At 40.0% G+C, this 26,394-nt stretch overlaps 1 long non-coding RNA gene across 1 annotated transcript in view; it reads left to right on the forward strand.

Moving 5' to 3' along the window:
- Nucleotides 1–6,600, forward strand: part of LOC142603527 (uncharacterized) — a 31,076-nt gene extending 24,476 nt beyond the window's left edge. Inside the window, exon 4 of the long non-coding RNA XR_012837474.1 lies at nt 4,939–6,600. This is a non-coding gene — a long non-coding RNA (uncharacterized LOC142603527). The remainder of the gene's footprint in view (nt 1–4,938) is intronic.
- Nucleotides 6,601–26,394: the final 19,794 nt, after the last annotated feature.

The raw sequence follows: 26,394 nt of genomic DNA on the forward strand, positions 1-26,394 counted from the left end.
AAATCTAACCTCCTTTAGATGCAGATGCTTTGGGTGGATTTTTTTTGGTGGGTTTTTGTTTTTTTCATGGCCATGCAGAGGGCCAGCTTCTCAGATGACATAAATTGCTGTTGTTTCTTTGATGTCAATACGACTGAGTGATTTATGCAGAATCAAACTATGGCCTCGGATCTGCTTTTCTCACTCTCTTCTCCAAATTCAAGAGGCTTTAAATTTCCCAGCAGAAAAATGAAAAATCCCAGGGAATTCTTTCCTACGAATCCTTATGGTCCTAATGATCATTGCTCCTCTTAAATGAGCGTCAAGCCAAAAACCATTGTGCATGCAAGTTGTCTCCTTGTCTCCCTGTGGGAGAGCTCATATTAGCAATGATTACTCTCATGAGTAATAGTTTTTACAGTGTGATATACAATGAGCTGGCAACTGCTTTTAGAGCACAGAATGAAGGGTTCCCTTATAAAATTTAATCCTTTAAAATTCAACTGTTAGCAAATGAAAGACCAAATTCTTAGATGGATTTATATCAGCGTAGTGAGATGAAGCTCTGCACAGTACATGGTTTTATAGAAGTTGAGGATCTGGCCCCTACAATAGCTATTTCTGCCCCCCCCCCCCCCCCGCTTTTTTTTTTTTTCTATGGTATAAATAAATGAAAGGTGTCCTAATCACATTTTAGACTGTGTGCAAAGTCAGAGACTATAATGCCTGTATATTAGAACATGTGGAATGATAAATGGAGATAAATCTAAAATTTATAGAACATGAACATTTGCATAAACTGCAATATCCAAACATATAGGCTGTTAAGTAACAATTGTCACAAAGGGCATAAAAAATTCAACTTTGTTTCATGAAAAGAACTCAAATTCCTAACATGATTAAGATAATATATCATTTGTTCCTATCTTATTAAAGGCGTAATTGTTGTTAGACACAGAAGTGGCATTAACTCTAATCTGGCTTTATATATGTACAAATAGGAGGGGAGGTGAATGTGAAAATTGATGCTTTTGGTGATCCATAGGCATTTTATTAATGTTTGAATAATAACTGCCTGGAGGGCCTGTTATAAATTAAAGGGACGAATTGAGATATAAATTTTTATGAGGACTAGTTATACATTTCCATTATGTGTTTAAAAATGAAGGAATTACTGTGAACACAGCAGAACTCACATTTATTTGAGGTGATTTGGATGGGAGGGAAGGTGCAGTGAAGGAAGCTGCATGCTGGCTGTAAGAAAGATGTATCTGTCCCTTTGAAAAGATATATCATATGTCACGCATGAACTCTGTTCTACAGGAGACTTTTCTCTGCAGCTGATTTCGCATGATTATTTATTTGACAACAGCAAGTGATGATATAGCAGTGAGTTTTAGGCCACTTAGAAAAGAATTCTTAAATCACAGAGGAGTTCCCAAACCCCAACCACTGCCAAACTAGAGTTAATCTAAGAGAGGAACCCAGTAATCTCTTTGGCATTTACTTATCATTATTCCTCCTGTATGGATATGCACATCTTCATTTGCTGTGCATGGCACCAACAGCGTATTTCAGAGCTTCCTCCTGCCCTTTGCTGTGGCTGTTTGTGGGAGCCCAGCTCTCATTGCTGAGCGAGCAGAATGCCCGCCTTCGTTATCCACCAGCAAGCCCTGAGAGAGCCTCACATAGTCCCATCAATGTGCTTTTGCCGTGACACAGCAGTAACGATATCGTAGTGTCTTCAGGCAGGCACTTCTGCCCCAAACTGTGTCTGATCATAAGGGAGAGGACAACTTACCCCAGTACTTAGCCAGTCACCTAATAATGTGGGGACCTGTTTTCCGCCCCTTGGTTTATTGCAACCAACCCCCGAGGGCAAACCCTTTAAGATCAAATTATCAAGGTTATTCAGAGTTTAACCCTTGTTTCGAGGTTTGATTGCTCTTGATTTCCATAGGTGCCAGCAAACTGATGCCTTGGAGGTCCTAAGCCTTGGAGGTTCTATGTGCCTCAGTTCCCTGTCTGTAAAATGGGGAGAATCACAGGAGTGGTTTGAGGAGGAAAATGTTCATTGCGATGATGTCTGGGGAGATTACAATGTAGTAACATCTGCAGGCATGCTGCACCGATGTAGCAGCTGTGCTAGGGTGCGTCAGCGGTGTCTTATTGTAACACATACAGTACAGGGGTCTTCCATTTTGCAGTCTTTCATGTGAGTCAATTAATTAATTTGAAATTTTATAGGCCTTTTTGGTTTTTTTCTCCGAAGCCCTACTTTAATCAGACTCACAAGGGCTAGGCAAGTACTTTCTATTTGGACTAGGCCTGATCCATTGGGAAATAAGTTTTTCTTACGCTCCTGGCTTGCCGAGAGCCTGAAGCATTAATGAAATTGATAAAACATTGAGACCTAGCTCAACCGCATTTCCCATCTTTGAAGCATCGCCCTTGGCTCTACCATTCAGGGAGATCATTGTGTATGCTTGGAGGAGAGCAGCTGGGATTGTCTTTTGATCTACAAACAGTATTATTTTATTTTTTTTCCAGAGGTGGAAATGAGTTGGTCTACAAGAAATATGACAAAATATCCTCTTGGTTCTTATTAAGGTTCCTACTTTTAGCAGCCCTTTGAATCTGGACCGGCTCCCCAGGCAGCTCACTCTACAACAGTAAACCTCACCCTGTGATAGGAAGAGGAATGATCAGCTCTACTTGGTTCCTTGTTCATTGACACAGTTGGTTCCACTTTCCATGACCTCAGTTCTTTACCTCCAGTCTTTCAGATGAGGAACCCAATTTGTGACACTCCTAATCTTAAACAGATCAGGTTCTCAGTGTCCATTACCTTCAAGGATAGTACCATGGTTGTGTCTATCTCCTTTCTAATGGTCCTTACACAATACTTATCATTTCCCATAAAGTCATACAAACAACCTGACTGCCTGGGAGCTGTTGTGAAAATATTCCCCAACAAGCACTGAAGCAGCAAAAAATATTCTCCAGTCAATAGAAGCCTTTTCTAAATGCATTACAGTGCTGGACAAGTGACTCATTAGGCAAGAGTCGTACTGTCTGTTTTTCAAAACTATGTTTTTTCTGTGCGTGTTATTGAAGGGACAGCTTCACAAGAGTTTCTTTAGGGAAGGTGCAGGGGAATGTTATAGAGAGTAAGTTCTATGACAGAATTAGCAAATGTATTAAGTACAGTGCCAATCTGGTATAGCAGAAATGACTAAATACCCATCAGGGCCTGTCACTTGTCAAGAAGTGAAATCTTAGACCCATTTAAGTCAATGACAAATGTTCACAGAATCTGGCTGCAAGTTAATAAATGTTTGGAGCCTGTATAACTCAAACTCTGATATTTGTCAGACTAATTATTTGATTGATCTTATTGTCTGTCAAATAATTCCTTTGTGTAGTTAGAATGCTTTGTGTTTTATTATCTATAATTTTGATTAAGAAAACATCATACAAGTATGGAGATACATCATTGCAAGTTTTATGTCAGGTCATGGACAGTTAAACATAATATGAAATCATATAACTAAATATGGGATTGTAAAATGTTCAAAATGGGTCACAGCCGAGGTTGCATCTTCTGCCTCCTTTCCTAGTTTAGGAGTGCTCTAATATTCAACCTGAACTTTTTTTTATCATATTCTTCTCATTAGGCAACATATATGTAAAATGAAAGAAAATAACACTACACGTACACCAATTCTTCCAGCTTACCCTTGCCTTTAATACAAAACAGAGGATTTCAAGACTATATACATCAGGTGTTTTCAGCAAAGTAGCAGCAGCAGCAGCAAATCATAGACATTTGTCATTCCTTGGAGCTGTCTGACAGTTCTGACAATTCATTAGGCTGGGCTGAAAAGAGGTTTAGAAAGCAAAGGAAGGATCACAGGTAGTGGAGTTGCTTTTGCATGATCCAGTAATAGCTGATTTGTATCATTTTTGGTGATGGATACACTGTTCAGATTAAACTCAGCTGAATTTTTCCCCTTTATTCTTCTCTTTTTTTTCTTTTTCTTTTTCGTCCAGCAGGAGCTTCTGGGCACATTAGTCTAGATTTAGACCTCAATTTATCCCAAGAAGTAGATGCCAAAGAAATTCTTCCTGGTAGCTACTGATATTTGTGGCTTACCAGAGCTAAGGAGAAGTGAAGTGAGTTTTGCTATTCAGTTTCTACCTAGTGAGGCTTTTCTTTTTCATCGTGTTTGAGTTATATTCTTTTCTGTGCCTAGACCATGACATGTGCCATTCTTCAAAGTCAGAGTCATTCCCACCTGAATGTATGCAAACCAAACCTATCACTTTGTTCAGCGATAAGTGCCTCCATTATCCCGCTCCTTCCACTTACCGATTTGCTTTTGAGACTCGTGCACAAGCAATTTTTTGACTGGAAGGCAAATTCTTTGCAATAGCGCTGAATCTGCAGAACAGGCCACCTGGAAAATATTTGATCTTCTGTTGGAAATCCTTTCCGTTTTCCAGGTTGGTGGACTGTCTCAAATCATGTGACAATGTAAAATGCCTGGGTCAGATTCTGAGTTGATGAGGCAGTGCTGTCCGGCCAGAGAGTATCCCTGAGGTCAGGCAGATGATGGTCTCAGGAATCAGCAATATCATGGAGCCCGCTTAGCCCTGCAGAGGATGAATAGCTTTCCATCTTCATTCTGTCTATTTTATAGCTGCCACAGGAGAAGCAGTCTGAGATTGATCCTGACCCAGTAGTATTATATGTAGGTCCTACAAGAGCAATATCTGCTCTTGATGACCATTGGAGCATACTCATTTAAAGAACTCCAAAATACCCCCGAAAGAAAGCCTTCTACAGGTTTTTTTGTTGTTGTTGTTTTATTTTTAACATATGAGGTTTCCCAGACCCTCAAAACCATCAGTAAGTTCTAAGTATTTCCTAATTTGTACCTTTTTTTCTACTCTAAGGTTCAAAGTGCTGACGGCACCACCTCACCATCCATCTCAGACACGACTCCTTCTTCAGGCAGAGTTGCCTACCTGTCTCAGCCAAAGGCTTTGCAGCTTTTAGCTGCTGAATACTTGGAGAGAGCCAAACCAGACTTTAGCTGGACAATCCCAGAACTGGAAATTACATCAGTGTTCCGCTTCTTCCAGCATGTCTTCATTGGCCTGGAGTCAACCCCTTTCTTGTGGAAATAAAGGTATTTCTGTCCCTGTGATCCTACATGCAGGACTAGGTGATTTAAAGCAATCGATGATGACACTTGTGGATGCTGGCTTATGCGTCGTGTTGTCTGATGTGCCTCCGTATTTGCTTGTAGGTTGTGTGATTTTTGAGATTGGTCGTGAGTGGCAGGCTGCACTTGCTGGTTTGTTATTCTGGAGTTGTGCATGTGGGCTGAACTGTTGGCATTAATTATTTTTAATAGTGAGTCAGACACTGAATTACAGGATCTTACCGATGGATAGAAGAGCAAACAAAGAAACAAACGGCCTTCCTCTCCCTCCCCTGACATAAGTCATATTTTGTCTCCTACGACCTCAACCGGCCCTTTAAATATCGTATCAAACATTAGAAAGAAAGAGGTCAAAGTAAGAGCCCTGTTGAAAAAAACCCCACAGCCAACCCAGATATGAACTATGGGAACTTGTCATCTTATCATCCTAATTGAAGTCATTCTGCAATGTATGACAGTCCATCATATATTCTGCCAGTCAGTGTGTCATACATGATGTGTAACGAGAGAGCTCATAAACCCAGAGGGGAAGCCCCTTCTTTTTTATTACTTTATTTGATCATTTTCATAAAAATTCCCCTTGCTCAATACAGAGGGACGTGTTTATTAGCCCCATTAAAGCTTTGTCCATTCATTTGACACTGTGATTTACACAGCTTTACCCACAAAAGAATCCCATTATTTCCAGTCTGGAGAGGTGTCTTTTTTATTGTGTGATGAAAAATAAGTATTTAATTCCACAGGTGAAGGCAAAGAAAGGGGAGGTTGTTGTCAGAGATTCAGAAGTAAACAAAAGGATGCTTTAGGTATAATTGACTCAGAAAAAGAAAACATTCCCAGTAAATAGAGAAAAATAAATAAATAAAGATGCTCTTCCCAAAGAGTGGGAATTGAACCGGGCTCAGCTGAACTTTTTTTTCCCTGTGTGCCTTCATTAAAAACAGCAGAATTTGGCAAAATTTCCCTCTGTGTTCTACTCATGAATGTTTCTAGAAAATATCAGCTTTCATACGCAAATATTCTTGAAGTGAAATTGGTGGCTTCCTTTGAACACAGCTAGTGCCTCAAATCCCATCTGCTTTTCCTACAACACGCCCACTCATTATCTAGCTTATTTGGCTTTATTTTATTTTTTTTAAATGAACACAAATTAAGCTATTTAATCAAATATGTACATGATTACATGGCATTTTTGCATAAGAGTTATACACCCACGGAAATCATTAATCACAGATAACAACACTATGTTAAAATTAGACATTTTGCTTTCTTTCTTTTTGTGTGTGTGTGTGTGTGCTTTTTAACATAATATCCTGCGTAGCTCTAATTTCACCTCTACTCTCATTTGAATAAAGCAGGATTGTTTTACATCAAATTATTCATTTGTCTGTAGCTCTGATAATTGGTATTTATGTTTAGGCTTGATCTCAGAGGAATAATAATACAGGACTTGAAAATAAAATTGGAATGGATCGGGTCTCTTTTTTTTTTTTTTTCCCCCTCCTTTTGCTTGCACAGAATGTCACCATGAATGTCCATTGGCAAACTGGATAAGAAAGAGTGTCACAGTGCAGGACAACCTAGAAGATGACAGGTATTTCCAGGCATAGCAATGATGAGATCAAATTCCCCTCAACCTGCCTTGTTTGCTGATCTTTTAATCAGATTCAACTTCACTGCAGCTACAGCACAAGGTTCCCTGACAATGTATGACAGCATGTGACAGAAAAATATTTTGATTTTTTTTTTTTTTTGTGGCCATTTGATGCTATTTCAGATAAATCTGAAGCCCCAGCAGCATCTGATAAATCTACCAAACTATTTTAGTGGAGGTTTTTAAACGTGCATAATTGAACTGGAGGGTCTGGGGTTTATGTTCATATGTTTGTAGTGGAATCCAAACAGGAAAGCTGGGAAATGATCTAAACCCTTTGAGGTTAACATGCCATGAAAGAGCATCAATGACCGAAGAGGACATTATTAAAAAGCAGCCAGCCTAGCTCAAAAAGAACCACTGTGTGAAGCAAGAGCCCACAGAACAACACCCAGGGCTGTCTGATCCCACAGGAATATATATTTCATCCCCTGTCTTCATCTCTCCAAATTTCCTCTGAACTGCTTCTGAGCTGCATTCTTGAAAAAGAAAAACACCAGCAACTACTGAATGTGTCTTACCAACCTTTTCCCTACAATCTGCTTCGTATTCCTCTCACACCCGTGTTCTTGCAGTGTCTTGGGGAAATGCTTGGATCAAAGATAAGAGAACAAGGAAAGGAATGAAGCAAGAGACAAACAACAAAACAAAACCACCACCCCCAAACTTTTTGACTAAACTCCTCTGTGAATCATGTGCATGATTACAGCAAAGTTAAATCTGCCTTCTTCTTCGCCAGTACTTAATTCCTGCTTTTAAAATCAGGCTCCCTTTGATCTTGAGGATTGAAATGTTCTGGAAATGAAACAGCCATTGCTTTGCAGAAAATCTGGATAGGGTCCCAGACATGGCTTTTACCTGGAAAGATTCCAAAACAGAATGAAATCTCTCTAGTTTCAGAACAAATTGCAAGATTTCTTCTCCATGTCTAGTCCAACTGTGGCACTCTAGCCCTGATGTCTGCGCAGCTGTAATAACCTCTAAGGTGAACTGAGAGCGTTATTCCCCTATCTTCTCCCCTGTACCTCTCCTCTGAGGGTCAAGGGCTGGGAGAATTTTATAAAAGTGAAGGTTTAAAGTTCTGGGTTTAGTTGAGGAGACACTTGGTTATAACCCAGCCTAGATCCAGCCACGTGAGAGTTGGAGAGGACAGAGGACCATGAGCATCTGCAACATCTGGATCCTGTTGCAGGCACAGAAATATCTGCCTGGCTTCACATGACCTGGTTCCAGAGCCAAAAGGGCTGAGAAGTTTGGTTAAGAGATACTGAAGTAGGCTTTGCCCTAGCAAATAAGTCCCCCTGAGAACGCAAGCACATCAATATTTCTTTGAGTGTGTTTCTTTTAATTAATATATTTCCATATGTTGCATGAATATTTCCTTTATTGGGGATTGTAAGTCCATCTGCTACTTGTACTGGGAGGGCTTGAGCTGGCAGATCCCCACACTGTGCTGTTACACAGACCTGGACTGCCCTTACAAAAGACAGGTAGGTTGTTGGATAGACAACTTCTCCTCGGCTATCTTTTTAGTTAGATGAACTTCTCAAAGCGATCAAGACAAATGGGTTACTCACTGTCCATAAGCTCCCACAGTGCCAATTATTTATGTTACCAAATGAGTATGGGCTCTGTCTCTGAAGCATAGCACTCCACAATAAAGTAAGTAAGTTCTCTCTTTTCGTCTGCTGGATGGCCAGTCGCTGCATAGTACAACATCTCTGAGCTAGGAAGTGTAAAGGAGAAAGAATGCCTGGGCATCAATACGAAGCAGAAAATGTGCTGAAATATCATAGTTTGCAAAGACAATAAGAATCACTTTCCCTTGCATGTGTTATTAAGGAGCTGGGGAATAATTATCTGCCTTAATACAAGCTTTTTCCTTCTGCATGATTAACTTCACTGATATCAACAGAGAGCGTGATGACTCCGAAATGACAGCTCCTGGTAGCACGTTCTGGGATTAGCAAAAACAGGTTGTCACTTTACCCCAGTCAGGAACAGTCAGTCGCTTTGTGCTGAGTGCTGGACAGAAGAGCTGGGTTCTGCACCAGACATCTGACAGCCGAGGCGTGCAGCAGGTCCAGCCTCCTGCCAGGTGGCTCTCAGGTTGGGCGTGCAGGGCTAGCTGCTTTGACGGGAGACTCGATTTTCTGATGCAGCACCGTGTGATTCTGGCCACGCAGCTTTCCAGGCTGAAAGCACTCAGTGCTAAACTATGACCTGCATTAGCCTGGAGATCTCTGACCAGCCCCACTGCGAGGCACAGGGCTCCGTCTCTCCCAGTTCCACTGTTTGTCACAGCAGTGCACAACGCACTGAGCTGAGTCTAAAATATTATGTAATTTAAAATGCCTGGGTCTAAAGGTAGCCCTATCTCTGACTACTCCACGTGCAAAGTGACAGCTCATACACCAGCCCGTGGAAGGGACGGAGGAAGAGGTAGGACAAACACACAAGAGAGTAAGTCAGAGCAATGGCATGAAACAGCCAAACAATCCTTTCATTCTTACTAAAGTTGTAAAAAGTCTGTTGTATGGCTGTGGAAATTAATCAATACATAGAAAACCGCATAGCGACTGTGAGGACAACAGGAAACCTGCCTATAAATTAAAGAAAGGCGCTGTGAGTATGCAGAGCTATCTGGGGAAAGCACTGGGGCAGATTTGCAGGGCTCAGTGGAGCTACGACAGGGTCCACAGAAAGGGATCCTTCAGCAAAGTCCGCATTTTGTCAATGTCAAGATACGGAGGAGCTGCAAAACAAAGCAAATTGTGTGCATGGAAGCAAAATAGAAATTTAGTCCAGCATCATGTTCCTTTGAAAATGTCATAATCGTTTTAAAAAGATGACAAAATATCTGTATATATTTTAAGAAAAATAGGGGGTGAAAAGACTAATTCTCAAAATCTGTGAAATATACAGTGATGAGTTATTGAGGATTGGGGAGGGGGGGTGTTTTTGTAATTCTGTAGGCATCTCAGTCCTCTGGTGAAATGATGTATGGGGCAATCGTCTGGTAGGGGCTGATGGGATGTAAATGAAACTAATTAAGGAAATGTCAAACATAATTAATAAAACAGGTTTAAGTTGCAAAAGCACTGTCAGCTGAATGAATGGGGAAGAATTCTGCATTCCCATTGTTTTGGGGGTTGCTTGCTTATTTATATATTTATTTATTTATTCCTTGCTCACCCGCTTCCCCTTCCACCAGTTTTTCAGTTGCACCATTCAATTAGATCTCAGAAAGCTCTTGGTAGCCTCTTGCATTTCCACCTTGCCCCCCTTCTGAGCTGGGGTCCCACAGAATAGGAGGAATATAAATTTGCCCTGTCAGCTTGCAGCCTGGGAAGAAGAAGAAAAAAAAAAAAATTAATTGCTAACTCCTCATCTTCCCCAAGTACTACAGGACATTAACATAACCAATTTGCTTGAACTCCTCACTGGCTGCTTAATAGAGCATCTGACCAGCTGATAAGACCTGGGTGCTGCTGCCTATGATACCTTGTTATTAGCATTTTCGTAATATTCAAATATTACAGCCCCATGATTCACTAGCCTCCATTCATTATTGATAAGTACAAAAAATAAATAAAAAGGGGTTATAAATAGCAAAGGGGGGTGAGTGACCTATAATTATGACAAGCAAATTAGGGTGCATGGTAGAGTCAGTTACGTTTGCCTAGGAGTAATGATGCTCAAGAACTTTTTCTCCCCAGGGACCAGAAAAATAATGGATTCCCTGGCAGCTGCAGATGGGCTAGGAAAGGCTGTCACCCAGGACACTGTTTATGTAAGTTAGGCCGAGCATGTGGCTCTGCGTCCTGCCTGTAGCCACCTCTGGATATGGCAATTATTTCAATGAAAAGGAATAAATACATAAATAACAATAGCCCCTTGCTGGAAGGTGGTGGTGAAGGGATATGAGGAGGAGAAAGGTGGAGGTGATGTCCTAGTTTGGGCTGAGATAGAGATAATTTTCTTTCTAGCAGCTGGTATTGTGCTGTGTTTTGGATTTAGTAAGAGAATAATGTTGATAACACACTGCCATTTTAGTTGTTGCCAAGCAGTCAAGGACTTTTTAGCTTCTCATACTGCCCTGACAATGAGAACGTGGGGGGCGACCAAGAAGCTGGAATGGGACACGGCCAGGACAGGTGACCCCAACTGGCCAAAGGGATATTCCATACCATATGACGTCATGGTCTGTATATAACTGAGGGGTGGGCTGGGAGGTGGTTCAGCTCGAGAACTAGCCGAGCATGGTTGTTTTGGCTGCCTGCCAGGTTGAATCACGACAGGAGAGAAAAAAAAGCAAACAACCAAAGAGAGTCCAATCAGAAGTTTCTGTTGAGAGCAATCCCAGCAGCTCAGGGATCAAGTAGGGGTGATATCCTCAAAACCAGAGGCTGTTTAGCTGCATGACTGAAGAGAGGAAGATGCAATGTGATTTCTGATAAAGCAAAACCTTTTCCATGTTGCAGTCCGAGACAGTCGTACTTATACACCACAGCTTTGAGCTTGACATGATAAAAAATCATGATCCTGGTTGAAAGTAGGAGCTACTAGAAATAACCACTGGATACTTTATGATTTAGTCCCTGTGGGTTTATTTCCATTAATCCAATCAAAGGCCTTTTTTCTTTACTAATGAAACTGGAATGAAACACAAAAGGGAGGCTGACCTGTTAGCAGGTGACTGTTTCTTATAAGTTATTCATTAAAAACACCCTAACACTCTGGTGCTGAAGGAGGCTGTACCTACTTCTGTATAAATTAAACATAAGTGAGTTGGTTGCAAGGAAAAAGAAAAAAAAAGTTATTTCTCCTAACTCCAAATCATTGTACAGCATGCATGGAGAGGAAAGTGAACCTGTTCCGACATTTGCGGAGGATTGGGGACTAACCCTTAGCTACCAGCTGCCCCCATAATTTTCAGTTCCAAGTAGCTCTGAATGTCCAATTCCACTGTGGGCATGAATATTACCAACAGTTTGTAGCCGATGTGCTTTAGATAAGATAGGAATAGGCCTTGGTTTGGCCCTTCTTCCTAATGTTAAAGTAGGCTTAGAAATAGAAGGGAAGAATTTTGGCAGAAAAACTGCAGTTCAGATGTTTTTTCCCTTTAGTTTTTTTCTTTATTAATTTTAATTAAATTATTAGTGAAACTAATTTTGGCATTATATTGTTGATTTGCATCATTCAATCCTTCTGTTGGGAACTTTGAAGAATGTGCCACTGGCATTTCTTGAAAAAAACCCACTATCTGAATACACCAACCTGCTTACAAACTTCAGTTTGTTTCTCTGTTTTTCCAATGTTATTTTCAGATTCTCCCAGCATCTCTATGGTCCTGCATTATTAGCAAGTATCCATTCTGGACTGCGTTCTTGTCTGAGTCTACAATTTTTGAGAACTTTCCCGCATCTTAGCAAAAAATGAAGAGACGATATTTATCAGAGCAATCTTCCAATTAGTCACCCTCAAACAGCCTGTGCCTGGAGCCTTGTCCATTTTCATATATGCAACAAAAAGTCCAAACTGAAACTTATTCACCTTTATGCTCTGAACTCCAGCAAGGTTTACAAAGTAGACACAAGCTTGGCAAGCTTTCTCCCCTGAACTTCCCCAGGCCTGGGTCTGAGCTGTCCATCTTCAACACATGCATCCATCTTACAGAAGGATCTTTACGTATCCTGTAGGCTCTGGTCCGCCTTAAACCTCCCGTTAACATCATCAAGGAGAAATATAAATTTAAACTGACACAGACTTGCCTGTCTCTTCCTTTGTGTTTAAACACAGATGGTTGCTTGTGTTGTGCTGCCGCATTTCAGCCAATGCAAGCAGCAAAGTACTTAACTGGAATAGATATCTCTTCTCTTCTCCAAACATTCACAGTTCGGGGTTTTTTTTGTAGGTGAAGTATCATTCTTAAGAATATATACAGTGTTTTCATGCATCTTGATCTAATCCATTAGTCCTTATAATTTATTGTTCACTGCTTGGATGTAGGAGCCATGATAGCTTTGAGTAAAGCATTTAAGCAGGCATCTGCTTTGTATAAATTAATAATAGGAACCTTGGTCACACAAGTTTTCAGAGAGAAACAAAGGTCTCTTACCAACATCTGTAGCTTTTGAGATTGTGATTTTTTTTTTTTTTTTTTTTTTACTATAAGAGGCTTTGGATCTTGGAAACAGTAACAGAGCAAATCTATGAACTACCTGCAGACTTGTTATTTACATTTGCATTTGGTATTGTGCTAATGGCTCCAAAGCAGGAGGAATGTGATTGACATGGGGGTTGGCAGCTGGAAAACACTTTGTTAGTCTCAAATCAGCTCCTTGGAGGCTAAAGCCCTGATTAACTATAACTGGAGTGGATTGTCTTAATCTCACTGCTGTAGTATTTTATGTCTAGTCATTCAGACTTATTTCTGTAAATACTCAGATAAGCTTGAATCAATTACTTCAATGTCTCCTTTTGTCTCCTACCATCGGAAGTGGCGTGGTGTCATGATATAAGCAGGCAGAACAGCAGGATCGGGGAAATGATACCTTGTGCACACAGAGCAAGGAAGATGTGTGTTACCACGAGAGAAAGACATCACCTTGGAAGATGGCTTCTCATATGTGAAGAAGGATTTTTCACATTCTTGCTCAGTGTCTGTCAAAAAGCAAAACTTATAACCAGGAGGGCTGCAAAACCAATGATATTCTGAATATTAGACTGTCCCAAAGGCCTTTCTCTCCTCTTTTGATCACTCCTTCTGGCTTTTGAGTGGCTGAGACATCTGAAAGGACAGCAGGACTTTTGCCAGTGATACACAGTTGACCAAAGGTCTGATGTGCATATGCTCTTGTTGCATTCTCACTTGTGCTGCTTAGATTAATTTGGCTCACTCGTGAAGCTGTATGCATTGCACATTTCCTCACTAAAACTGAAGAAGTCTGACAGAGCAAACTAATTGAAACACAGTACTCTGCATCTCACTTTGGCACCATCGTTCCGTGCCGGAGCCGCACGGTTCAAAGTTAATAGAGTGCCGTGTCAGGGATGCCACTCACCGGGGTGAAATGCAACGCAATGGTGGACAAGCCTGGTGAGCGGTTTTCCTCTTCAAAAGTAGCTTGGAGACATGACTTCACTCTCTTTAGTACCTCCAGATGCACGAAGGCATAGCTGTGAAGGTGATGGGATCATATCAAATCTACCCAAGTGCAGAGCTTTGGTTTAATTTTTTTTTTTTATATCAATGGCTGGTCTCAGCTCTAATTAACCTACTCCCCTATCAGTCCATTCCCTCCCCACATGCCATCTTTTCCCCTTCCTCTCCGTGATCTCCATTTCACTGCAGAGATGGCCTGGCAAAGAGACATTATTCTATTTAGAAGCTGAGCACCTCACTAGGGGTGACAGGCCTGTTTTTAGGTCATTTATCTAATTGCTCTTTGCAGATAAGAATTAATTAGCCCGATTATTTTTCTTAGTTTTTGGATGGGTTCCCCACCTGGAGAGAAGAAATTCCTCTATGTCAGTGATTAATTGCTGAGCCAGAAGCTTTCTGCCTTGCATTTGTAATAAATGCCGACTGGTTCTTTAGGTCGCATTAGGAACCAGGCAGATTGTGGTTAAAATGCACAGGATAATAAAGCATTCGCACAAACAAGATCACTGCCGTTAGATTTTGATTAAATATTTTAATTTATCTGGAGGTTGAGGGACTGCAGGAATCAAAAGGTTTAAGGACGCCTATTGCCAGCACTTTCCGATGAGACCCGCCCTATAGCCCTTTGATCTAAACCAGATGAACCTCATGGCAATGAGGTTTAGGATTTGGCACAGCTGGTTTGCCTCATACTGGCTTGAGTGCTTGGAGGGTCATGAGTGTGCAGTCAGCTCAACTCGGTTGTGATAACATTTTGTGAACTACAATGGAGCAGGAGGTTGGTCGAGCTGAGGGAGGAAAGGCTAAGATTTGTGAGTTAAATTGTGGCAGGTTTACATCCAGCTGAATTTAATGCAGTAGAAGTACTTTTTCTTTTTCCTCCTCTCCTCTCCTCTCCTCTCCTCTCCCCTTTTTTTTCTCCTTTCCATCATGATTCTGAGCATTCTGCCCAAAGAAAATGATGATTTTTTCTGCAGGACCTGCTAAAGAAAAGCCTCGATTCACAAGCTGGTCAGCCTAGGACAGGCCTTCTTTCCAGGATTATACAGCAAGTCAGACAGTATGATCTCTTGTGCCCTTAAAACCTGATTTATGCCCTAGAAAGTTCATGGAAGAAAATGGAAGTCTTGCCATTTATTTCACTGTGCTCGTGAACTGTTTGAAGCCCCTGATGTCCCAATAGGAGAAATTAATTGCTGGTGTTAGAGCGGTTTCTCTAACACAGCTGATCACAAAAGACATCGAGCTGCCTACTTTACGGTGATCACTACCACCTCAGAGAGACGAGGGCTGAAAAGGCAGAGGAATGAGATACTGTGTCATCCCTTGGTCTGACTCCCTCCGTCTCACAGCTGAGAGATGTTAGAAGGGCAGTAGCAGGGCACCTGGCACTGAATGTCTTTTCTGTGACTGTTCTCTAGAAAAAAATAAATCTTCCCCATCCAGAAACACTTACACAACCTTTAAATTGGAGAGAAGTAAATTAGGGTCCCTGTGTGGACTTTGACTGTTAGTGGGCAGAGTTATTTTACTGGAGGTTTTGTTTGTTTGGTTTTTAATGGAAAGGGGGAAAAAAAATGAGAAAAACTGAAAACATGACAATTTTTCTCCTGACAAGTGGTCTGAAGACAGAAGAGGAGAACTGATATTTCTCTAATGTAATAGGAACAATATTGCATTGTGAAAAGTAACTTTCCATGGAACTTCGATTCTTACTCAACCACAGTATTTTGAGAATACCATTCCCAACTGTGATTTAAAGACAGAAAAATCTAGTGCTACACTGATGGTTAATCAAAAATCAATGCTTAAAAATTGCTCCTACCTTCAACTTTGAGCTATGGGATGTTATTTTGGCTTTCAGTATCGAGTAAAGCTCATGCGTATCAGATACAGCTGATATTTCTCACTGCCTACAAACTGATCAAAATTCTTTTACCTTTTCTTTTGTTAAATTGAGATTTCATTCTGGTCACCATTGCTGTCTGCATTTCATAACTAGACCAGAATATACACCCAAGACAGAGCACCTAGTTGTTTTCTTTACTGGATACCCAAGGGGAGATACTTGAATTCCATGGGAGTAGAACTGCTAAATACTATTTTTGATCTTAGTTATTGGACCATATTTTAACTAATACATTAGATAATAATTTGGGAATAAATACAGCATCACTGTCACTGGGAAGTTACATTACGACCCGTTTTCAGACGTGGAAATGGAGCCCCTCTGAGTCTGAGCACTTTCCCTAATGCCACAAAATGTGTCACTGGAAAAACTTCACACGAAACCTTAGCAATGTCTGCTCTTGTTTTAAGCCCACACCAAATCATTTAATTTAAGCAAGATTTACCTCCCCCACCTGCAGTGTCATTTCTGGCACTGTACATGAGGAAATTTAACAATATTGAGTGGCCTGAGTTATGATAATGAAGGATGGTTGCTAAGAAAAACCACGATGATAGCCAAGAAATTAATATTACAGAGATGAAAATCTTTTTACAGACCCAAAATAATAGATGTTCTGTATCAATATATGACTAATCAGCACTCAAGGATTTATCTTTCAAATAACAGAACATGGTGGAGACATTTAATGCAATATGGTCTCCCTTCAGAGAGATACAGTATGTGACTAAATATCTCCAGTGAGTAATATTCACACTTACTCAAGTACTGTAAATATATCCCTGATAAATCTGGAGAGCGAATTCTTGTAAATTCTTGTTTAACACTGAAAGGAAGCTTAATAACTTTCCAATCTATCAACATGTTTTAATTTCCTACTGTGCGGTTTCTAACTAAAACAAGGCATTTAACTGAGGAGATTCAAAACTAACGGTGAATGGACTATCATGTATTAGAAAACGCTGGTATCAAATGTGTCACTGAATTGTACAAGTTTGGGCAGGACATTTTCCAGTGTGGATATTTCGTTGCCACTATGCCTTATTATGCATGCAATTTTTCATGTAAATTTAAGTGCATGTGCAATGTGCAGACTAAAAAAATAAAAAGTCCTTTCTACTAATAAGTGGAAATGGCTAAGAACCCGATAGAGGGAAGCAGCTAGGTGGTTACATCAGCAAGTGACTATGTGTACTTAGGCATATTTTCTAAGGTCCAGAACACAGGCTGAGTAAAAATCTCAGTAAAAATCATGCCACACTTACCAAAACCAACCTATTTTTAAGTGGGATTTAATAATGTTAACCTACCTGTATTTTACAAGACTTGGAAGGGTACAGGCTGGCTGTGTGACGTTTCAAGCCCCTAGTTTTCCTTTTTTACTTTTTAACCATATGTCTGGGGTGCCTGACAAATTAAATCCAATAAAATCATTGACATACGTAGTATCACTGTGAGTGCTTTTTGGTTGTGTTCTGGGTTTTTTTTTCCAGAAGACTCAACCTAATTTCTTTAGCCTCTTTTATGAGAAAGCAAACCCTGAACTGGTGCTTAGTGGGAGGATGCCCATTGCAATGGTGTGTACATCAACTTGTGTTGGTCAGAGGGAGCCAGGGCACTTGGTCTTGCTAGGTCCGGAGGGAAGCAGATTTCAGAGTGAAGATACCATCACTGGGACGTCCTCAGGATAGGTTTCATCTCCTTTAAAGCAGTGCATATTCCTAGATCGGAGTAAGTCCTATAATGCTATTGCTCTCCTCCACTGCCATGAGAGCAGATGAATTTAGAGTCAGACCTTTAAAACAGCTGGGGCACAGGCCATGTAAGGCTGCAAGAAGCACTCAGAGGAAATCAGCACAGTTCCTTAAAATCTAGGGGACCGCACTGCGGTGAAGTGTCAGCAGCCACACCGCCCAAAATCTGAGTTTTCACACATTGCCCCAAAAAGAAAGTTCAGAAATAATCAGAGCTGTGATGGATAGATGCCTGAATCATAGCTGCTACATTTGGGTGTTACATGAATCAATCTTTACCGATAAAACCTCAACTTTTTTTTTTTTTCATAGGTGGTAATTATCTTTTGTAATCTGCAATCTTTTTCCCTAAGCATTGGTACATTTTCTAGGGAGTGAATTTAAGGAAGAGAGTTAGTATGGTCCTCTACATGAGCAAATGCAGCAATGCCTGTAGAGTATTTTATAAAGTGTGCAAGGGGTTTTTAAAATATGAATTATTCAGTTTTGATGATGCCGATGATGCTACTGTGTATATAAACACGTTTCCAGTCCCAGAATGGGCATAAACTACTTACTCTGAATAGCAAACATCAAAGAAAACAACTGAGCTGAGAATTAATGACTCACTATTTCTGTTTTTTCAGCTCTAGGGGTCTCTGCAAAAGAAACATCTTCCTACAAGTGATAATATGAAATCTTCCTGTTCCTCCTACTTGTCTTTTTCCTCCATGGGGTCTTTAAACTTACTTCAAGTATTTGAAGAACTTCCTACATTTTTCCTATAATCTTCCAAACCAAGTTTCCACATTTTGTTGAAGACATTTTAATCTCCTGCTACCTGACAGGACTTCCCAGTATTTTCTGCAAAATTAGTAATATATGACTTTTCTGCTCTATTTTTTTTTTTCTGCACAAAAACATTAGATGGAGAAATAAACACAGAAAACTGAGTACTAAAACCATTACAGGACACCTGCAATAGGCCACGGAATGAAATCATCATCTCCTGACCCCCTCGTTACCTTTTGCCTACCACACTACAGAGAAATTTGGAGTACAGAGAATCACCTCCTTTTTGGCTGTTATTCATGTAATTAACAACATTGCAACAATTCACAACAATCTTGTAAATGTGAATATTATCAGTATCAGCGATTCCTTTTGAATAATACATTCCTAGACATCTCCTGTTATGATTCACAACTCTCTGGTGCAAACAAGCCCCTGGTACCTCTCAAAAGTTCTTGAGACTTATATTTATTTCCATCATTTCAGGGCACTCTTTGTAAAGATGAATATCTTTTAATACCTCTTGCCTGGGTGCAAGAGGTGACCCTGATTTTTGTAAAATTTCATTTTGCAAAACACACGCTGAGTATATTAAGGCCCTGATGAGATACAGCGCTGGCGAGAGAAACCTTCAAACATTACTTTTTTTCCTCCATAAAGTGGAAAACTCTAAATGATATTGTTGATTAGATACAGCATATTGGTAAAGGTCTTGCTAGCTCTCCTGAGCATGTCTGCTTGACTTCTAAATTCACAGCACTAAAATGTTTTCATTCCCTTTCCCTTCACTCCCCACTTAATCCTTAAGCATTTTCACCTTAATCCAGAAGTTTTCAAATGCCCTGACAAACCAGCTAAATGTAAAGAAATAGCTGCTTCTCTTAGCTTTTTTTCCTGTCAATCATTTAAAACCCAGCGGAATGTGTGATGAGGATGACTCAGTTTGTAGAAAAGCAGCGACTTAGCAGTTGGCTAATGTGTTGCGAGCTGCTCCGTTTAGACAGATGGAATGCTTGTATTTCATATCTCAGCACCATCCCTGATTACGGTTTTTTAGTAGTCCCAGGTACTAACTACCTCGGCATCAGAAGAGATTGGTGGCAGGCTGGTGTTCACAGCTTACTTGTGATTCTGCAAGGTTTTCTTATTATATTCAATAGTTCTGTCAGACAGGTGTTGGAGGGATGCAGTTGTGCTTTGGGGAATAGCAGGTAAATTTATGCATCTTTAAGGAATTGGCAGATTTAGCTGCCTACATATGATTTAAGGGTCTGATCCCAAACCCATTAAACTTAATGGGAGTTTTTCATTGACTTAGTTGGCTTTGGATTAGCTCCTAAGTGAATTTCCAGTAGAAGGCAAAAACCCAGCCAACAAACCTGTCGATTTCTTGGCATGCTCATCTCCTTTTAGTGAGCAGTGGCACAGCCAAACCTCGCAGAGCTTCCCAGTCGGATCGTTCTGACAAACACAGCCTTTACCTGCAGACACTTTTACCCCTCGTGTGGAACCCCCAGCATATTTGATAAAAGCTTGAAGGAACAAGTAAATATATTACAGGATTTTCCCCACAGAAATTTTGTTAAAAATGGAAAATAAATAAATAAATAAATGGAGGCTTTATTTAAATAAATCAGCCTCTATTGCCTTAGAATAGAGAATTGCTGCACCATGTTGGACCTAAGGGCCATATAACCCAGTGTGCTCTCTGGAGTCAGCTAAGAGCAGATAACTTGGGAAAAATACAAGGATATTCTTCCAAAATACTCTGCTGTTTTTCAGTGACCTGTGGCTCAGAAACTCCCTGAACAAGAGATCTCTATGCATTGAATAGCTCTCAATGTGTTTTTCTTCCATGAATTTCTCCACAGATTGTTTTTGAAACTACGCAACCACCCCTAAATCTTGTTGCAAGGAATTGTACAAGTTGCCTTTGTGCTACAAAGAGAGAAGTCTTGTTCGTTTTGAATATACCTCTTGCTAGTTTCATTTGATGACTTTTAAATCTTAGATTACTGGAGACAGTGAACACTCATTATCTATTTGCCATTTGCAGGCCAGCCAGAATGTTAAAGACCTATATCTGACCTCCTCCTCCCTCTCCTAGGTTGTTCTTTTTCAAGATGAAAAGTCTTGATCTATTTAGCTTAACTCAGAAAATATAATGTAACTTTTCCTAACCTCAAATAATTATGGACCTGCAATTAAATTTTGTGGTCAGCTTGGATTCAATCAATACATTAGGCTTACTGGACATGATGATATTTGTTCTGACTTTTTTTTTTTTTTAATACCAAAATTAGTCTGACTCAACCTCCCTCATGAGATATTGCAGGGGAAAATGGAGGCGAGGGAGGAAATCTCTATTTTGAGGATTCCTGCCATTGCATTAGTTAATAATGAGGGACATATTAGTATTCCTGAAGTTCGTATAGTCTCTATGCTTCATACAGAGCTGTAAAATAAAACAGCCATAGCCATTAATATGCTAATGTTATATGCTATGACCATGTTGCTCGCTCTCTCTGAGCATCTCCACTGTCTTCCTATTTCTTTCCACATCACATTAACACTCCCTGGATGAAATCCTGACCCTGTTGAAGTCAATGGCAAAACTCCCATTGACTTCACTAGAGTCAGGATTATCTCCTCCGAGGAGCTTTATGACTTTACTCCTGACTGCTTTTCTGTTTTCACATCCTGGTGTATCCCCTACTTGCTCTCCCTCTTTTCTGATAAATGCTAACCCTCGTGCTCTCATTTATTTTGGTCTTGTACTCCTAATTCTGCACCTTTTTGAAACGAGTCTGTCAGCATGGAAAAGTCCTCCTCTGCTCTGCCTGCCCACTGACTCCCTCCTCCTGCTATCAGATCCTGTTTAAATTTTGTATGGCAAATCTTTCACTGCTAGCCACTGTTCATGCATCCTCCTCTCCTTTCCCTATATCCAATCATGATATGGGATACACTAAAACTGCAAGAATAGGTGAAAATTGCCTGCCTGCCTCCTCAGATGACTTCAGACAAGGTTTTCATAGGCAATACATCTATAGTTGGGGAAATGCTTCCCAGGCATTTACTCCTTCTCATTTTTCCACCTTGTATTCGGTCCTTGCGTTAGGTAGATCTGTAATATTAATTCCTCACAGTCCCACCTTATATTTTTAATTTAATTTTATTAGAGTTATGCACAGTTATAGAAAAAATAAATTACCTTAAAATTAGCACGTTGAATAGGCTAAGGAGTATTTAAAAATGAGCAGAGAATAACGCTTTGTAGATAATTTATCATGCAGGCAAGAAGAAAGAGTTTGCCTGACTAAGGACTTCAGACTCTCCATGAATATATAGTGTAATCAGTAAAGTAAGGAGTTTGCATGATCAAGCCCTAACCAGAAAAAGGTCACAATACAAAGTCCATTTAAATCAACAGAAAGCTTCCAATCATCTTGGATAGAGGCCTAAGTAAGGATTTCAGGATTTGACCCATTGCGTTGCATTGCACAGAAACCTTGTAATGCCTTGCGGGTTTGTTTTTCTTTAAATTTAAGTACATAGGCTGAGCAGCTTTATACTGTTGACTTTGAATAGTTTTGAGTCTAAGCTGAAAGACCCCAGAAACTATTAATACCCTCCAGAGAAATATCAGCCTGCAATAGTGAGTATGGATCCCTCTTGTTGACCTAGTTTATATCTACAGAATCAACCTACACAATTCTTTTCACCAGCTGCTCTGTGGCTTAGGGAGATGGGGTGTTAATTAATGAGACATTTGTTGAAATTTATAAGGGCTTTTCCTATCCAGGTTAGACATAAATTATGAAGGCTCTGGCAAAGTGGGCAGAATATTGTTGACTGTAACTGTTCTGCTTATTTTAGCCAGTACTGGAGAAAATAGGTCTTCAAAGAACAATTTACGTGCAGGAGCAAGCTTGATGAGAAAAAAAGAAGAACATTTTTTTTTTAAAAAAAAAAAAGTAAGTTGCAGTATGAAGTGATTTGTTTTTCCTGTTCGCTGTACTATTACTTTTTGAAATTTCTTTTTCAGTAGGGCCTTTTAGTCCCTGATCTGTTAGGTAAAGCATTATTGTATGTTTATGAGATTATGATCTGTTTGAAATAGGTATGATGTCATACAAAATTCAGTATTATCTGCTGCCTGGATTCTACAGAGATAAATACATTGGAAATGCACACACAGAGAGAAAATTAGATAGATTTGCTCTGATTATGTGTAGTCTCCTTTTTAATGTTAATTTTTTACAAATATTCTAGCATGGGAATATAATGGCATACGTGTTTGTAGAAATAGCTACTTTTAAGTGAGTGTTGGAGAACAGTGGTTTTCTTAATAATGAAAAGCAATTTTCCATTTCTGAATCATAAGCATTGCCATTATTAAGCTAATTCAAAGCCTGACATTTTATCAGTCAGGAAAAGAAACATGTAACATGCATTTAATTAGTATCTCCCTCTGAGGGTTCAAACACACAAGAGTCTATGATAGCCATCCATTTAGGGGCCTTTCCGTTCAAGCAGGAGATCCAGATCTGGAAATTCATCCCATTCACCCTCAACCCTTTTCATTTCTTATGGCATGTGCCAGATCATACAACAATGGGACAGACATTTTGCAACTAAATGTATTTCCATCAGAAAATGCTGATTCACCAAAAGTAAAATGTTACGTGGAAACATAATGCTTTTGATGAGCTTCTAAGAAAATACAAGAGGACTCAGCTAAATGTTCATGTTGGTTTTTTTTTCCATTCAGCTTGCTTGATAGCTCCTAGGGTCTGCCTGAGGATCTGCAAATGTTGAATTTTCAGGACTTGTGATCTGAGTATTTGTGAGATACAATCCCAGCCATCTCCCACCAAGGAGAGAGCAATGCCTAAAAATCCTCATGCGTGATTCAGATCCTTGCAAACCTTAGGAAAGCCTGTACAGAGCTACTACCCTGGGGGCTTGGCTTCTGAGTTCAATTTTATTCTGAAAATTTGCTTTTATTTTCTGAGTTTTTGTAGAAAATTTTGTTTCATTCTGAAAGTAAAAGGAAATAAAATCCTTCCACAGTTACTTTCTTCTTGCTTTTTCTCCAGAATTTCTATCAAAATCACATCCGCTTGATTCATAGTTTTGTTCATGAGCACCAAACACAGTCACCTCACAAACCATTCTCAAGATGAGAATCCGAATTGAGTCACCAGAGACTTCCAAACACTAAAAGCTACTACAAACTGAAAGGAATGGGTGAAATCCATCAACCAAATATCTTTCTGAATTACTACGATGGCAAATTCAGGTAGCAGCAGCTTCCTTTTGCAGTTGCTAGGGCATTAACAAAAAAAAAGCACAAGTCTATGTCCTGAAGATGATGGTTCAGCCTTGGTGAAGACGTTTCATGAGGTACTGCAAATTCTATTTTCCTGAGGAACCGTACGGTTCTCAGAAACTCAGAAATCAGAGAAGGTCATGTGCTCAAATCACTCAGATCATCCTTTGCTCTTTCCTTACAACAGTCTTCACCCCGGGAGGGAGTTTCCTCATGAGCCACGTGGGCTCCTCCCCAGTCCTATGACTGCTCAAACGCAGTGGTCTGCGGGGCCATCAAAGAAGCCATTTCATGTTCCTTGTCAGGCATTGGGCCTCCTGATCTCTTATCAATTATCTGTCAAAAGAAGAGGGTGTTCTTCTTCATTAACACATTGCAGTGTGGTAATTAACAACCAGATAGCATGGGGCTGAAAAAGTGGCCTCTCTTGACCACTTGTTCAATAAATATTGACATAAGCCCCAGTAAAAGTATGTCATATGGTTCTTAGCTAAAAACAACAAGCAAGGAAAGGGGACAAAGGCAAACAAAGTGTATCACGACTTGTTTTTTGAAGAAACCTCTATCAGGTTTTAGCAGCAAATGGAAACAATTTGGGCATTTTTCAAGCCCAGGTTGCCTTGGTTCTTGTCCCCCTCCCCCTGCTTTTGGGTGGGGGGCAGAAAGGGGAGGTTACCTTCCTGTTGAAATAAGCCAGCAAGAACTTTGTCAAGGAATGAACTCTTACTGTAACCCACACCTCATTTGTCACCCTGATGGGCTGAGGAAAAGTGACATTTACAAACTGAGAATGAAAGTACATCCATTTCACCAGTCTGACACCCTGATATAATAACTATTTACCTTGAGAAAGAGGGACTGAGATTTCCGATTCTTGTGAATCTTCTCACTTTGGCACTTATTTTCTCACTCTGTCAAACAGCCCCAGATTAATGGAACAATTTGTTCAACAAATCATATTAGCAGAAAGCGCACAGGGTAAAGAGAAGGAGGCGGGGGAGCAGGAAATTTTTACTCATTCATAGCAGTGGTATCTCTGCAAATAAAAATGTAGTTATGCCTGACATTTACAGAGGTACAATGTGAAAGGGAAAAAGTGTAATGACTTTGGGCAGTTGAGAGATCACTTTGCAAGAACAGTAGTGCTCAAAAGGGAATAAGATAAAGTTACACATAACATCTAGATTGAGCTTCTTTCTGGAACATATTTGTCAAACACAGCAGGATCCGTCTGTGTTTAAAAAAGAGTTTTCCATTAAAATTAAGCACTGTGTGCTTTCCTAACTATAAAGGAATGCTCCTTTACAGTCTGCATTTCAGAAATGTTAGGTAAAGAACTAAAGTAAGTCAGAGCCATATGGTGAATGCTATGAATCCCTCTTGCTGGCTTGATAAAGTTCAAGGGACAGACACAAACCCTAAGTCAATGGAGGATTTTCCACTGACTTCACAGGACTCCAAACTGGGCACAGAGCAATCAGAAACCCAACTCTTCCTCTGCATCTACTCCTCATTTACACTGTATAATACCACCGCAAAATCAAAATAGACAAACAAGGTTTCTTCTGTTTGCCTATACATGTACAGTTCTCACCATGGAGGCAAGAGAACGGAAGCAATAGTTACTCCAGCTTTATAGGGGCACAAACATTAAGTATAATCAATATATGTTTTGGTTAGGAATTGGTGATGAGTTAAAACTGTATTGATGAGTAATTCACTGGGCAGCAAACCATACTTATTCCTCTCAGCTTTTTAACCCAGAGCTCCCTGCAAAACCGTATGTCAGTATTTATAGTATATACAGAGTAGATTATCTTTAAAAAGTGTTTCTTTTTAAGTCTGTGATGCCTTTTTCTGCTAGCCATGAAAATATACATCCCCCCACATGCACACTCACACACTTACAAACGCATTTTAAGGGGACACTCTAAGTTTGCCATCACGTTAATTTATTTCTGTTAGCTTGGTACAGCAGCACTGTACCCTGCATCTTCAATGAAAATTGACGCTCCCTTGTTCCATGTTTCTTTATGCCATGACCTTGGGTGTCAAGGGAAAATATTGCTTTGCATCCTTGTGTTGCTTGAGTCCTGCTTCTCTCTTTATAGCTTATTACTTGGCACACTTCAGAGCACCATGTACTGCAATGAGATACGCACTGTGCAGCTGGCAGCACTTGGAATACTTCAGGCTATGGAGATAAGGGGAGCTGGGTCTGTTGTGCAAATAATATTTTGCCCCAAATACAAGAATTTCAATGTATGGTTCAAAGATTTCTTATGATAAATCATTATTTGCTTAATAAATTTCTTCCTTTATGGCTTGTCCCATAGCCCAGTGAAGTCATAGATCAGCCCTTCTCCATAAGGATGCTGATTCTCTCAGGACATTTTTGGTATGTTTATATGCTGAGCAGGACGAATGGGGACGAACCAGCCTTCTACATGACTGGAAAAAAAAAAAAAAAGCTGAAAACTCAAAGTCATTGCTTATTAATTCAATTGTTTTTTACCTGTGTTAGTGAATAAAATTCATGCACAATTTGCTAAGGATCTGAATGAAGGGAATCCAGCACAATTAATGCAGTCAG

The sequence above is a fragment of the Balearica regulorum genome, chromosome 12 (assembly GCF_011004875.1).
Source record: "Balearica regulorum gibbericeps isolate bBalReg1 chromosome 12, bBalReg1.pri, whole genome shotgun sequence".
NCBI lineage: Eukaryota > Metazoa > Chordata > Aves > Gruiformes > Gruidae > Balearica > Balearica regulorum.